Here is a 14,431-nt window from a genome sequence, read left to right as displayed (position 1 = left end):
GTCTTAACTCTTACTCTGGCCTAATGGTTAAGGTCTTGGACACTTACTCTGGCCTCATAGCTACTGTCTTAACTCTTACTCTGGCCTCATAGCTACTGTCTTATATCTTACTCTGGCCTCATAGCTACTGTCTTAACTCTTACTCTGGCCTAATGGTTAAGGTCTTGGACTCTTACTCTGGCCTCATAGCTACTGTCTTAACTCTTACTCTGGCCTCATAGCTACTGTCTTAACTCTTACTCTGGCCTCATAGCTACTGTCTTAACTCTTACTCTGGCCTCATAGCTACTGTCTTAACTCTTACTCTGGCCTAATGGTTAAGGTATTGGACTCTTACTCTGGCCTCATAGCTACTGTCTTAACTCTTACTCTGGCCTCATAGCTACTGTCTTACCTCCTACTCTGGCCTAATAGCTACTGTCTTAACTCTTACTCTGGCCTCATAGCTACTGTCTTAACTCTTACTCTGGCCTCATAGCTACTGTCTTAACTCTTACTCTGGCCTAATGGTTAAGGTCTTGGACTCTTACTCTGGCCTCATAGCTACTGTCTTAACTCTTACTCTGGCCTCATAGCTACTGTCTTAACTCTTACTCTGACCTCATAGCTATTGTCTTAACTCTTACTCTGGCCTCATAGCTACTGTCTTAACTCGTACTCTGGCCTCAGAGCTACTGTCTTAACTCTTACTCTGGCCTAATGGTTAAGGTCTTGGACTCTTACTCTGGCCTAATAGCTACTGTCTTAACTCTTACTCTGGCCTCATAGCTACTGTCTTAACTCTTACTCTGGCCTAATAGCTACTGTCTTAACTCTTACTTTGGCCTAATAGCTACTGTCTTAACTCTTACTCTGGCCTAATGGTTAAGGTCTTGGACTCTTACTCTGGCCTAATAGCTACTGTCTTAACTCTTACTCTGGCCTTATAGCTACTGTCTTAACTCTTACTCTGGCCTCATAGCTACTGTCTTAACTCTTACTCTGGCCTCATAGCTACTGTCTTAACTCTTACTCTGGCCTAATGGTTAAGGTCTTGGACTCTTACTCTGGCCTAATAGCTACTGTCTTAACTCTTACTCTGGCCTCATAGCTACTGTCTTAACTCTTACTCTGGCCTAATGGTTAAGGTCTTGGACTCTTACTCTGGCCTAATAGCTACTGTCTTAACTCTTACTCGGGCCTCATAGCTACTGTCTTAACTCTTACTCTGGCCTAATGGTTAAGGTCTTGGACTCTTACACTGGCCTCATAGCTACTGTGTTAACTCTTACTCTGGCCTCATAGCTACTGTCTTAACTCTTACTCTGGCCTCATAGCTACTGTCTTAACTCTTACTCTGGCCTAATAGCTACTGTCTTAACTCTTACTCTGGCCTAATAGCTACTGTCTTAACTCTTACTCTGGCCTCATAGATACTGTCTTAACTCTTACTCTGGCCTCATAGGTACTGTCTTAACTCTCACTCTTGCCTAATGGTTAAAGTCTTGGACTCTTACTCTGGCCTAATAGCTACTGTCTTAACTCTTACTCTGGCCTAATAGCTACTGTTGTAACTCTTACTCTGGCCTCATAGCTACTGTCTTAACTCTTACTCTGGCCTAATGGTTTAGGTCTTGGACTCTTACTCTGGCCTAATAGCTACTGTCTTAACTCTTACTCTGGCCTTATAGCTACTGTCTTAACTCTTACTCTGGCCTCATAGCTACTGTCTTAACTCTTACTCTGGCCTAATGGTTAAGGTCTTGGACTCCTACTCTGGCCTCATAGCTACTGTCTTAACTCTTACTCTGGCCTAATAGCTACTGTCTTAACTCTTACTCTGGCCTCATAGTTACTGTCTTAACTCTTACTCTGGCCTCATAGCTTCTGTCTTAACTCTTACTCTGGCCTAATGGTTAAGGTCTTGGACTCTTACTCTGGCCTCATAGCTACTGTCTTAACTCTTACTCTGGCCTAATGGTTAAGGTATTGGACTCTTACTCTGGCCTCATAGCTACTGTCTTAACTCTTACTCTGGCCTCATAGTTACTGTCTGAACTCTTACTCTGGCCTCATAGCTACTGTCTTAACTCTTACTCTGGCCTCAGAGCTACTGTCTTAACTCTTACTCTGGCCTCAGAGCTACTGTCTTAACTCTTACTCTGGCCTAATGGTTAAGGTCTTGGACTCTTACTCTGGCCTAATAGCTACTGTCTTAACTCTTATTCTGGCCTCATAGCCACTGTCTTAACTCTTACTCCGGCCTAATGGTTAAGGTCTTGGACTCTTACTCTGGCCTCATAGCTACTGTCTTAACTCTTACTCTGGCCTAATAGCTACTGTCTTAACTCTTACTCTGGCCTCATAGCTACTGTCTTAACTCTTACTCTGGCCTAATAGCTACTGTCTTAACTCTTACTCTGGCCTCATAGCTACTGTCTTAACTCTTACTCTGGCCTAATAGCTACTGTCTTAACTCTTACTCTGGCCTCATAGCTACTGTCTTAACTCTTACTCTGGCCTAATGGTTAAGGTCTTGGACTCTTACTCTGGCCTCATATCTACTGTCTTAACTCTTACTCTGGCCTCATAGCTACTGTCTTAACTCTTACTCTGGCCTCATAGCTACTGTCTTAACTCTTACTCTGGCATAATGGTTAAGGTCTTGGACTCTTACTCTGGCCTCATAGCTACTGTCTTAACTCTTACTCTGGTCTAATAGCTACTGTCTTAACTCTTACACTGGCCTAATAGCTACTGTCTTAACTCTTACTCTGGCCTCATAGCTACTGTCTTAACTCTTACTCTGGCCTAATAGTTAAGGTCTTGGACTCTTACTCTGGCCTCATAGCTACTGTCTTAACTCTTACTCTGGCCTAATGGTTAAGGTCTTGGACTCTTACTCTGGCCTCATAGCTACTGTCCTAACTCTTACTCTGGCCTCATAGCTACTGTCTTAACTCCTACTCTGGCCTCATAGCTACTGTCTTAACTCTTACTCTGGCCTAATGGTTAAGGTCTTGGTCTCTTACTCTGGCCTCATAGTTACTGTCTTAACTCTTACTCTGGCCTCATAGCTACTGTCTTAACTCTTACTCTGGCCTAATGGTTAAGGTCTTGGACACTTACTCTGGCCTCATAGCTACTGTCTTAACTCTTACTCTGGCCTCATAGCTACTGTCTTATCTCTTACTCTGGCCTCATAGCTACTGTCTTAACTCTTACTCTGGCCTAATGGTTAAGGTCTTGGACTCTTACTCTGGCCTCATAGCTACTGTCTTAACTCTTACTCTGGCCTCATAGCTACTGTCTTAACTCTTACTCTGGCCTAATAGTTAAGGTCTTGGACTCTTACTCTGGCCTCATAGCTACTGTCTTAACTCTTACTCTGGCCTAATGGTTAAGGTATTGGACTCTTACTCTGGCCTCATAGCTACTGTCTTAACTCTTACTCTGGCCTCATAGCTACTGTCTTACCTCCTACTCTGGCCTAATAGCTACCGTCTTAACTCTTACTCTGGCCTCATAGCTACTGTCTTAACTCTTACTCTGGCCTCATAGCTACTGTCTTAACTCTTACTCTGGCCTAATGGTTAAGGTCTTGGACTCTTACTCTGGCCTCATAGCTACTGTCTTAACTCTTACTCTGGCCTCATAGCTACTGTCTTAACTCTTACTCTGACCTCATAGCTATTGTCTTAACTCTTACTCTGGCCTCATAGCTACTGTCTTAACTCGTACTCTGGCCTCAGAGCTACTGTCTTAACTCTTACTCTGGCCTAATGGTTAAGGTCTTGGACTCTTACTCTGGCCTAATAGCTACTGTCTTAACTCTTACTCTGGCCTCATAGCTACTGTCTTAACTCTTACTCTGGCCTAATAGCTACTGTCTTAACTCTTACTTTGGCCTAATAGCACTGTCTTAACTCTTACTCTGGCCTAATGGTTAAGGTCTTGGACTCTTACTCTGGCCTAATAGCTACTGTCTTAACTCTTACTCTGGCCTTATAGCTACTGTCTTAACTCTTACTCTGGCCTCATAGCTACTGTCTTAACTCTTACTCTGGCCTAATGGTTAAGGTCTTGGACTCTTACTCTGGCCTCATAGCTACTGTCTTACCTCCTACTCTTGCCTAATAGCTACTGTCTTAACTCTTACTCTGGCCTAATAGCTACTGTCTTAACTCTTACTCTGGCCTCATAGCTACTGTCTTAACTCTTACTCTGGCCTCATAGCTACTGTCTTAACTCTTACTCTGGCCTAATGGTTAAGGTCTTGGACTCTTACTCTGGCCTCATAGCTACTGTCTTAACTCTTACTCTGGCCTCATAGCTACTGTCTTAACACCTACTCTGGCCTCATAGCTACTGTCTTAACTCTTACTCTGGCCTAATGGTTAAGGTCTTGGACTCTTACTCTGGCCTCATAGTTACTGTCTTAACTCTTACTCTGGCCTCATAGCTACTGTCTTAACTCTTACTCTGGCCTAATGGTTAAGGTCTTGGACTCTTACTCTGGCCTCATAGCTACTGTCTTAACTCTTACTCTGGCCTAATAGCTACTGTCTTAACTCTTACTCTGGCCTCATAGCTACTGTCTTAACACTTACTCTGGCCTCATAGCTACTGTCTTAACTCTTACTCTGACCTCATAGCTACTGTCTTAACTCTTACTCTGGCCTAATAGCTACTGTCTTAACTCTTACTCTGGCCTCATAGCTACTGTCTTAACTCTTACTCTGGCCTCATAGCTACTGTCTTAACTCTTACTCTGGCCTCATCGCAACTGTCTTAACTCTTACTCTGGCCTAATGGTTAAGGTCTTGGACTCTTATTCTGGCCTCATAGCTACTGTCTTAACTCTTATTTTGGCCTCATAGCTACTGTGTTAATTCTTACTCTGGTCTCATAGCTACTGTCTTAACTCTTACTCTGGCCTCATAGCTACTGTCTTAACTCTTACTCTGGCCTAATAGCTACTGTCTTAACTCTTACTCTGGCCTAATGGTTAAGGTCTTGGACTCTTACTCTGGCCTCATAGCTACTGTCTTAACTCTTACTCTGGCCTCATAGCTACTGTCTTAACTCCTACTCTGGCCTCATAGCTACTGTCTTAACTCTTACTCTGGCCTAATGGTTAAGGTCTTGGACTCTTACTCTGGCCTAATAGTTACTGTCTTAACTCTTACTCTGGCCTCATAGCTACTGTCTTAACTCTTACTCTGGCCTAATGGTTAAGGTCTTGGACTCTTACTCTGGCCGCATAGCTACTGTCTTAACTCTTACTCTGGCCTCATAGCTACTGTCTTAACTCTTACTCTGGCCTAATAGCTACTGTCTTAACTCTTACTCTGGCCTCATAGATACTGTCTTAACTCTTACTCTGGCCTCATAACTACTGTCTTAACACTTTCTCTGGCCTCATAGCTACTGTCTTAACTCTTACTCTGACCTCATAGCTACTGTCTTAACTCTTACTCTGGCCTAATAGCTACTGTCTTAACTCTTACTCTGGCCTCATAGCTACTGTCTTAACTCTTACTCTGGACTCATAGCTACTGTCTTAACTCTTACTCTGGCCTCATCGCAACTGTCTTAACTCCTACTCTGGCCTAATGGTTAAGGTCTTGGACTCTTACTCTGGCCTAATAGCTACTGTCTTAACTCTTATTTTGGCCTCATAGCTACTGTGTTAACTCTTACTCTGGCCTCATAGCTACTGTCTTAACTCTTACTCTGGCTTCATAGCTACTGTATTAACTCTTACTCTGGCCTAATAGCTACTGTCTTAACTCTTACTCTGGCCTCATAGCTACTGTCTTATCTCTTACTCTGGTCTCATAGCTACTGTCTTAACTCTTACTCTGGCCTAATGGTTAAGGTCTTGGACTCTTACTCTGGCCTCATAGCTACTGTCTTAACTCTTACTCTGGCCTCATAGCTACTGTCTTAACTCGTACTCTGGCCTAATGGTTAAGGTCTTAGACTCTTACACTTGCCTAATAGCTACTGTCTTAACTCTTACTCTGGCCTCATAGCTACTGTCTTAACTCTTACTCTGGCCTCATAGCTACTGTCTTAACTCTTACTCTGGCCTAATGGTTAAGGTCTTGGACTCCTACTTTGGCCTCATAGCTACTGTCTTAACTCTTACTCTGGCCTAATAGCTACTGTCTTAACTCTTACTCTGGTCTCATAGCTACTGTCTTAACTCTTACTCTGGCCTCATAGCTACTGTCTTAACTCTTACTCTGGCCTAATGGTTAAGGTCTTGGACTCTTACTCTGGCCTCATAGCTACTGTCTTAACTCTTACTCTGGCCTCATAGCTACGGTCTTAACTCTTACTCTGGCCTAATAGCTACTGTCTTAACTCTTACTCTGGCCTAATAGCTACTGTCTTAACTCTTACTCTGGCCTCATAGCTACTGTCTTAACTCGTACTCTGGCCTAATGGTTAAGGTCTTAGACTCTTACACTTGCCTAATAGCTACTGTCTTAACTCTTACTCTGGCCTCATAGCTACTGTCTTAACTCTTACTCTGGCCTCATAGCTACTGTCTTAACTCTTACTCTGGCCTAATGGTTAAGGTCTTGGACTCCTACTTTGGCCTCATAGCTACTGTCTTAACTCTTACTCTGGCCTAATAGCTACTGTCTTAGCTCTTACTCTGGTCTCATAGCTACTGTCTTAACTCTTACTCTGGCCTCATAGCTACTGTCTTAACTCTCACTCTGGCCTAATGGTTAAGGTCTTGGACTCTTACTCTGGCCTCATAGCTACTGTCTTAACTCTTACTCTGGCCTAATAGCTACTGTCTTAACTCTTACTCTGGCCTCATAGCTACTGTCTTAACTCTTATTTTGGCCTCATAGCTACTGTGTTAACTCTTACTCTGGCCTCATAGCTACTGTCTTAACTCTTACTCTGGCCTCATAGCTACTGTCTTAACTCTTACTCTGGCCTAATAGCTACTGTCTTAACTCTTACTCTGGCCTAATAGCTACTGTCTTAACTCTTACTCTGGCCTCATAGATACTGTCTTAACTCTTACTCTGGCCTCATAGGTACTGTCTTAACTCTCACTCTTGCCTAATGGTTAAAGTCTTGGACTCTTACTCTGGCCTAATAGCTACTGTCTTAACTCTTACTCTGGCCTAATAGCTACTGTTGTAACTCTTACTCTGGCCTCATAGCTACTGTCTTAACTCTTACTCTGGCCTAATGGTTTAGGTCTTGGACTCTTACTCTGGCCTAATAGCTACTGTCTTAACTCTTACTCTGGCCTTATAGCTACTGTCTTAACTCTTACTCTGGCCTCATAGCTACTGTCTTAACTCTTACTCTGGCCTAATGGTTAAGGTCTTGGACTCCTACTCTGGCCTCATAGCTACTGTCTTAACTCTTACTCTGGCCTAATAGCTACTGTCTTAACTCTTACTCTGGCCTCATAGTTACTGTCTTAACTCTTACTCTGGCCTCATAGCTTCTGTCTTAACTCTTACTCTGGCCTAATGGTTAAGGTCTTGGACTCTTACTCTGGCCTCATAGCTACTGTCTTAACTCTTACTCTGGCCTAATGGTTAAGGTATTGGACTCTTACTCTGGCCTCATAGCTACTGTCTTAACTCTTACTCTGGCCTCATAGTTACTGTCTGAACTCTTACTCTGGCCTCATAGCTACTGTCTTAACTCTTACTCTGGCCTCATAGCTACTGTCTTAACTCTTACTCTGGCCTCAGAGCTACTGCCTTAACTCTTACTCTGGCCTAATGGTTAAGGTCTTGGACTCTTACTCTGGCCTAATAGCTACTGTCTTAACTCTTATTCTGGCCTCATAGCCACTGTCTTAACTCTTACTCCGGCCTAATGGTTAAGGTCTTGGACTCTTACTCTGGCCTCATAGCTACTGTCTTAACTCTTACTCTGGCCTAATAGCTACTGTCTTAACTCTTACTCTGGCCTCATAGCTACTGTCTTAACTCTTACTCTGGCCTAATAGCTACTGTCTTAACTCTTACTCTGGCCTCATAGCTACTGTCTTAACTCTTACTCTGGCCTAATAGCTACTGTCTTAACTCTTACTCTGGCCTCATAGCTACTGTCTTAACTCTTACTCTGGCCTAATGGTTAAGGTCTTGGACTCTTACTCTGGCCTCATATCTACTGTCTTAACTCTTACTCTGGCCTCATAGCTACTGTCTTAACTCTTACTCTGGCCTCATAGCTACTGTCTTAACTCTTACTCTGGCATAATGGTTAAGGTCTTGGACTCTTACTCTGGCCTCATAGCTACTGTCTTAACTCTTACTCTGGTCTAATAGCTACTGTCTTAACTCTTACACTGGCCTAATAGCTACTGTCTTAACTCTTACTCTGGCCTCATAGCTACTGTCTTAACTCTTACTCTGGCCTAATAGTTAAGGTCTTGGACTCTTACTCTGGCCTCATAGCTACTGTCTTAACTCTTACTCTGGCCTAATGGTTAAGGTCTTGGACTCTTACTCTGGCCTCATAGCTACTGTCCTAACTCTTACTCTGGCCTCATAGCTACTGTCTTAACTCCTACTCTGGCCTCATAGCTACTGTCTTAACTCTTACTCTGGCCTAATGGTTAAGGCCTTGGTCTCTTACTCTGGCCTCATAGTTACTGTCTTAACTCTTACTCTGGCCTCATAGCTACTGTCTTAACTCTTACTCTGGCCTAATGGTTAAGGTCTTGGACACTTACTCTGGCCTCATAGCTACTGTCTTAACTCTTACTCTGGCCTCATAGCTACTGTCTTATCTCTTACTCTGGCCTCATAGCTACTGTCTTAACTCTTACTCTGGCCTAATGGTTAAGGTCTTGGACTCTTACTCTGGCCTCATAGCTACTGTCTTAACTCTTACTCTGGCCTCATAGCTACTGGCTTAACTCTTACTCTGGCCTCATAGCTACTGTCTTAACTCTTACTCTGGCCTCATAGCTACTGTCTTAACTCTTACTCTGGCCTAATGGTTAAGGTATTGGACTCTTACTCTGGCCTCATAGCTACTGTCTTAACTCTTACTCTGGCCTCATAGCTACTGTCTTACCTCCTACTCTGGCCTAATAGCTACTGTCTTAACTCTTACTCTGGCCTCATAGCTACTGTCTTAACTCTTACTCTGGCCTAATGGTTAAGGTCTTGGACTCTTACTCTGGCCTCATAGCTACTGTCTTAACTCTTACTCTGGCCTCATAGCTACTGTCTTAACTCTTACTCTGACCTCATAGCTATTGTCTTAACTCTTACTCTGGCCTCATAGCTACTGTCTTAACTCGTACTCTGGCCTCAGAGTTACTGTCTTAACTCTTACTCTGGCCTAATGGTTAAGGTCTTGGACTCTTACTCTGGCCTAATAGCTACTGTCTTAACTCTTACTCTGGCCTCATAGCTACTGTCTTAACTCTTACTCTGGCCTAATAGCTACTGTCTTAACTCTTACTTTGGCCTAATAGCTACTGTCTTAACTCTTACTCTGGCCTAATGGTTAAGGTCTTGGACTCTTACTCTGGCCTAATAGCTACTGTCTTAACTCTTACTCTGGCCTTATAGCTACTGTCTTAACTCTTACTCTGGCCTCATAGCTACTGTCTTAACTCTTACTCTGGCCTAATGGTTAAGGTCTTGGACTCTTACTCTGGTCTCATAGCTACTGTCTTAACTCTTACTTTGGCCTCATAGCTACTGTCTTAACTCTTACTCTGGCCTAATAGCTACTGTCTTAACTCTTACTCTGGCCTCATAGCTACTGTCTTAACTCTTACTCTGGACTCATAGCTACTGTCTTAACTCTTACTCTGGCCTCATCGCAACTGTCTTAACTCTTACTCTGGCCTAATGGTTAAGGTCTTGGACTCTTACTCTGGCCTCATAGCTACTGTCTTAACTCTTATTTTGGCCTCATAGCTACTGTGTTAACTCTTACTCTGGCCTCATAGCTACTGTCTTAACTCTTACTCTGGCTTCATAGCTACTGTATTAACTCTTACTCTGGCCTAATAGCTACTGACTTAACTCTTACTCTGGCCTCATAGCTACTGTCTTATCTCTTACTCTGGTCTCATAGCTACTGTCTTAACTCTTACTCTGGCCTAATGGTTAAGGTCTTGGACTCTTACTCTGGCCTCATAGCTACTGTCTTAACTCTTACTCTGGCCTCATAGCTACTGTCCTAACTCGTACTCTGGCCTAATGGTTAAGGTCTTAGACTCTTACACTTGCCTAATAGCTACTGTCTTAACTCTTACTCTGGCCTCATAGCTACTGTCTTAACTCTTACTCTGGCCTCATAGCTACTGTCTTAACTCTTACTCTGGCCTAATGGTTAAGGTCTTGGACTCCTACTTTGGCCTCATAGCTACTGTCTTAACTCTTACTCTGGCCTAATAGCTACTGTCTTAACTCTTACTCTGGTCTCATAGCTACTGTCTTAACTCTTACTCTGGCCTCATAGCTACTGTCTTAACTCTTACTCTGGCCTAATGGTTAAGGTCTTGGACTCTTACTCTGGCCTCATAGCTACTGTCTTAACTCTTACTCTGGCCTAATAGCTACTGTCTTAACTCTTACTCTGGCCTCATAGCTACTGTATTAACTCTTATTTTGGCCTCATAGCTACTGTGTTAACTCTTACTCTGGCCTCATAGCTACTGTCTTAACTCTTACTCTGGCCTCATAGCTACTGTCTTAACTCTTACTCTGGCCTAATAGCTACTGTCTTAACTCTTACTCTGGCCTAATAGCTACTGTCTTAACTCTTACTCTGGCCTCATAGCTACTGTCTTAACTCGTACTCTGGCCTAATGGTTAAGGTCTTAGACTCTTACACTTGCCTAATAGCTACTGTCTTAACTCTTACTCTGGCCTCATAGCTACTGTCTTAACTCTTACTCTGGCCTCATAGCTACTGTCTTAACTCTTACTCTGGCCTAATGGTTAAGGTCTTGGACTCCTACTTTGGCCTCATAGCTACTGTCTTAACTCTTACTCTGGCCTAATAGCTACTGTCTTAACTCTTACTCTGGTCTCATAGCTACTGTCTTAACTCTTACTCTGGCCTCATAGCTACTGTCTTAACTCTTACTCTGGTCTCATAGCTACTGTCTTAACTCTCACTCTTGCCTAATGGTTAAAGTCTTGGACTCTTACTCTGGCCTAATAGCTACTGTCTTAACTCTTACTCTGGCCTAATAGCTACTGTTGTAACTCTTACTCTGGCCTCATAGCTACTGTCTTAACTCTTACTCTGGCCTAATGGTTTAGGTCTTGGACTCTTACTCTGGCCTAATAGCTACTGTCTTAATTATTACTCTGGCCTCATAGCTACTGTCTTAACTCTTACTCTGGCCTCATAGCTTCTGTCTTAACTCTTACTCTGGCCTAATGGTTAAGGTCTTGGACTCTTACTCTGGCCTCATAGCTACTGTCTTAACTCTTACTCTGGCCTAATGGTTAAGGTCTTGGACTCTTACTCTGGCCTCATAGCTACTGTCTTAACTCTTACTCTGGCCTCATAGCTACTGTCTTAACTCTTACTCTGGCCTCATAGCTACTGTCTTAACTCTTACTCTGGCCTCATAGCTACTGTCTTAACTCTTACTCTGGCCTAATGGTTAAGGTATTGGACTCTTACTCTGGCCTCATAGCTACTGTCTTAACTCTTACTCTGGCCTCATAGCTACTGTCTTACCTCCTACTCTGGCCTAATAGCTACTGTCTTAACTCTTACTCTGGCCTCATAGCTACTGTCTTAACTCTTACTCTGGCCTAATGGTTAAGGTCTTGGACTCTTACTCTGGCCTCATAGCTACTGTCTTAACTCTTACTCTGGCCTCATAGCTACTGTCTTAACTCTTACTCTGACCTCATAGCTATTGTCTTAACTCTTACTCTGGCCTCATAGCTACTGTCTTAACTCGTACTCTGGCCTCAGAGTTACTGTCTTAACTCTTACTCTGGCCTAATGGTTAAGGTCTTGGACTCTTACTCTGGCCTAATAGCTACTGTCTTAACTCTTACTCTGGCCTCATAGCTACTGTCTTAACTCTTACTCTGGCCTAATAGCTACTGTCTTAACTCTTACTTTGGCCTAATAGCTACTGTCTTAACTCTTACTCTGGCCTAATGGTTAAGGTCTTGGACTCTTACTCTGGCCTAATAGCTACTGTCTTAACTCTTACTCTGGCCTTATAGCTACTGTCTTAACTCTTACTCTGGCCTCATAGCTACTGTCTTAACTCTTACTCTGGCCTAATGGTTAAGGTCTTGGACTCTTACTCTGGTCTCATAGCTACTGTCTTAACTCTTACTTTGGCCTCATAGCTACTGTCTTAACTCTTACTCTGGCCTAATAGCTACTGTCTTAACTCTTACTCTGGCCTCATAGCTACTGTCTTAACTCTTACTCTGGACTCATAGCTACTGTCTTAACTCTTACTCTGGCCTCATCGCAACTGTCTTAACTCTTACTCTGGCCTAATGGTTAAGGTCTTGGACTCTTACTCTGGCCTCATAGCTACTGTCTTAACTCTTATTTTGGCCTCATAGCTACTGTGTTAACTCTTACTCTGGCCTCATAGCTACTGTCTTAACTCTTACTCTGGCTTCATAGCTACTGTATTAACTCTTACTCTGGCCTAATAGCTACTGACTTAACTCTTACTCTGGCCTCATAGCTACTGTCTTATCTCTTACTCTGGTCTCATAGCTACTGTCTTAACTCTTACTCTGGCCTAATGGTTAAGGTCTTGGACTCTTACTCTGGCCTCATAGCTACTGTCTTAACTCTTACTCTGGCCTCATAGCTACTGTCCTAACTCGTACTCTGGCCTAATGGTTAAGGTCTTAGACTCTTACACTTGCCTAATAGCTACTGTCTTAACTCTTACTCTGGCCTCATAGCTACTGTCTTAACTCTTACTCTGGCCTCATAGCTACTGTCTTAACTCTTACTCTGGCCTAATGGTTAAGGTCTTGGACTCCTACTTTGGCCTCATAGCTACTGTCTTAACTCTTACTCTGGCCTAATAGCTACTGTCTTAACTCTTACTCTGGTCTCATAGCTACTGTCTTAACTCTTACTCTGGCCTCATAGCTACTGTCTTAACTCTTACTCTGGCCTAATGGTTAAGGTCTTGGACTCTTACTCTGGCCTCATAGCTACTGTCTTAACTCTTACTCTGGCCTAATAGCTACTGTCTTAACTCTTACTCTGGCCTCATAGCTACTGTATTAACTCTTATTTTGGCCTCATAGCTACTGTGTTAACTCTTACTCTGGCCTCATAGCTACTGTCTTAACTCTTACTCTGGCCTCATAGCTACTGTCTTAACTCTTACTCTGGCCTAATAGCTACTGTCTTAACTCTTACTCTGGCCTAATAGCTACTGTCTTAACTCTTACTCTGGCCTCATAGCTACTGTCTTAACTCGTACTCTGGCCTAATGGTTAAGGTCTTAGACTCTTACACTTGCCTAATAGCTACTGTCTTAACTCTTACTCTGGCCTCATAGCTACTGTCTTAACTCTTACTCTGGCCTCATAGCTACTGTCTTAACTCTTACTCTGGCCTAATGGTTAAGGTCTTGGACTCCTACTTTGGCCTCATAGCTACTGTCTTAACTCTTACTCTGGCCTAATAGCTACTGTCTTAACTCTTACTCTGGTCTCATAGCTACTGTCTTAACTCTTACTCTGGCCTCATAGCTACTGTCTTAACTCTCACTCTGGCCTAATGGTTAAGGTCTTGGACTCTTACTCTGGCCTCATAGCTACTGTCTTAACTCTTACTCTGGCCTAATAGCTACTGTCTTAACTCTTACTCTGGCCTCATAGCTACTGTCTTAACTCTTATTTTGGCCTCATAGCTACTGTGTTAACTCTTACTCTGGCCTCATAGCTACTGTCTTAACTCTTACTCTGGCCTCATAGCTACTGTCTTAACTCTTACTCTGGCCTAATAGCTACTGTCTTAACTCTTACTCTGGCCTAATAGCTACTGTCTTAACTCTTACTCTGGCCTCATAGATACTGTCTTAACTCTTACTCTGGCCTCATAGGTACTGTCTTAACTCTCACTCTTGCCTAATGGTTAAAGTCTTGGACTCTTACTCTGGCCTAATAGCTACTGTCTTAACTCTTACTCTGGCCTAATAGCTACTGTTGTAACTCTTACTCTGGCCTCATAGCTACTGTCTTAACTCTTACTCTGGCCTAATGGTTTAGGTCTTGGACTCTTACTCTGGCCTAATAGCTACTGTCTTAACTCTTACTCTGGCCTTATAGCTACTGTCTTAACTCTTACTCTGGCCTCATAGCTACTGTCTTAACTCTTACTCTGGCCTAATGGTTAAGGTCTTGGACTCCTACTCTGGCCTCATAGCTACTGTCTTAACTCTTACTCTGGCCTAATAGCTACTGTCTTA

Source organism: Triturus cristatus, chromosome 10 (genome assembly GCF_964204655.1).
Source record: "Triturus cristatus chromosome 10, aTriCri1.1, whole genome shotgun sequence".
NCBI lineage: Eukaryota > Metazoa > Chordata > Amphibia > Caudata > Salamandridae > Triturus > Triturus cristatus.
The sequence above is the reverse complement of the archived record's forward strand: the minus strand, read 5'-3'. Positions refer to the sequence as shown.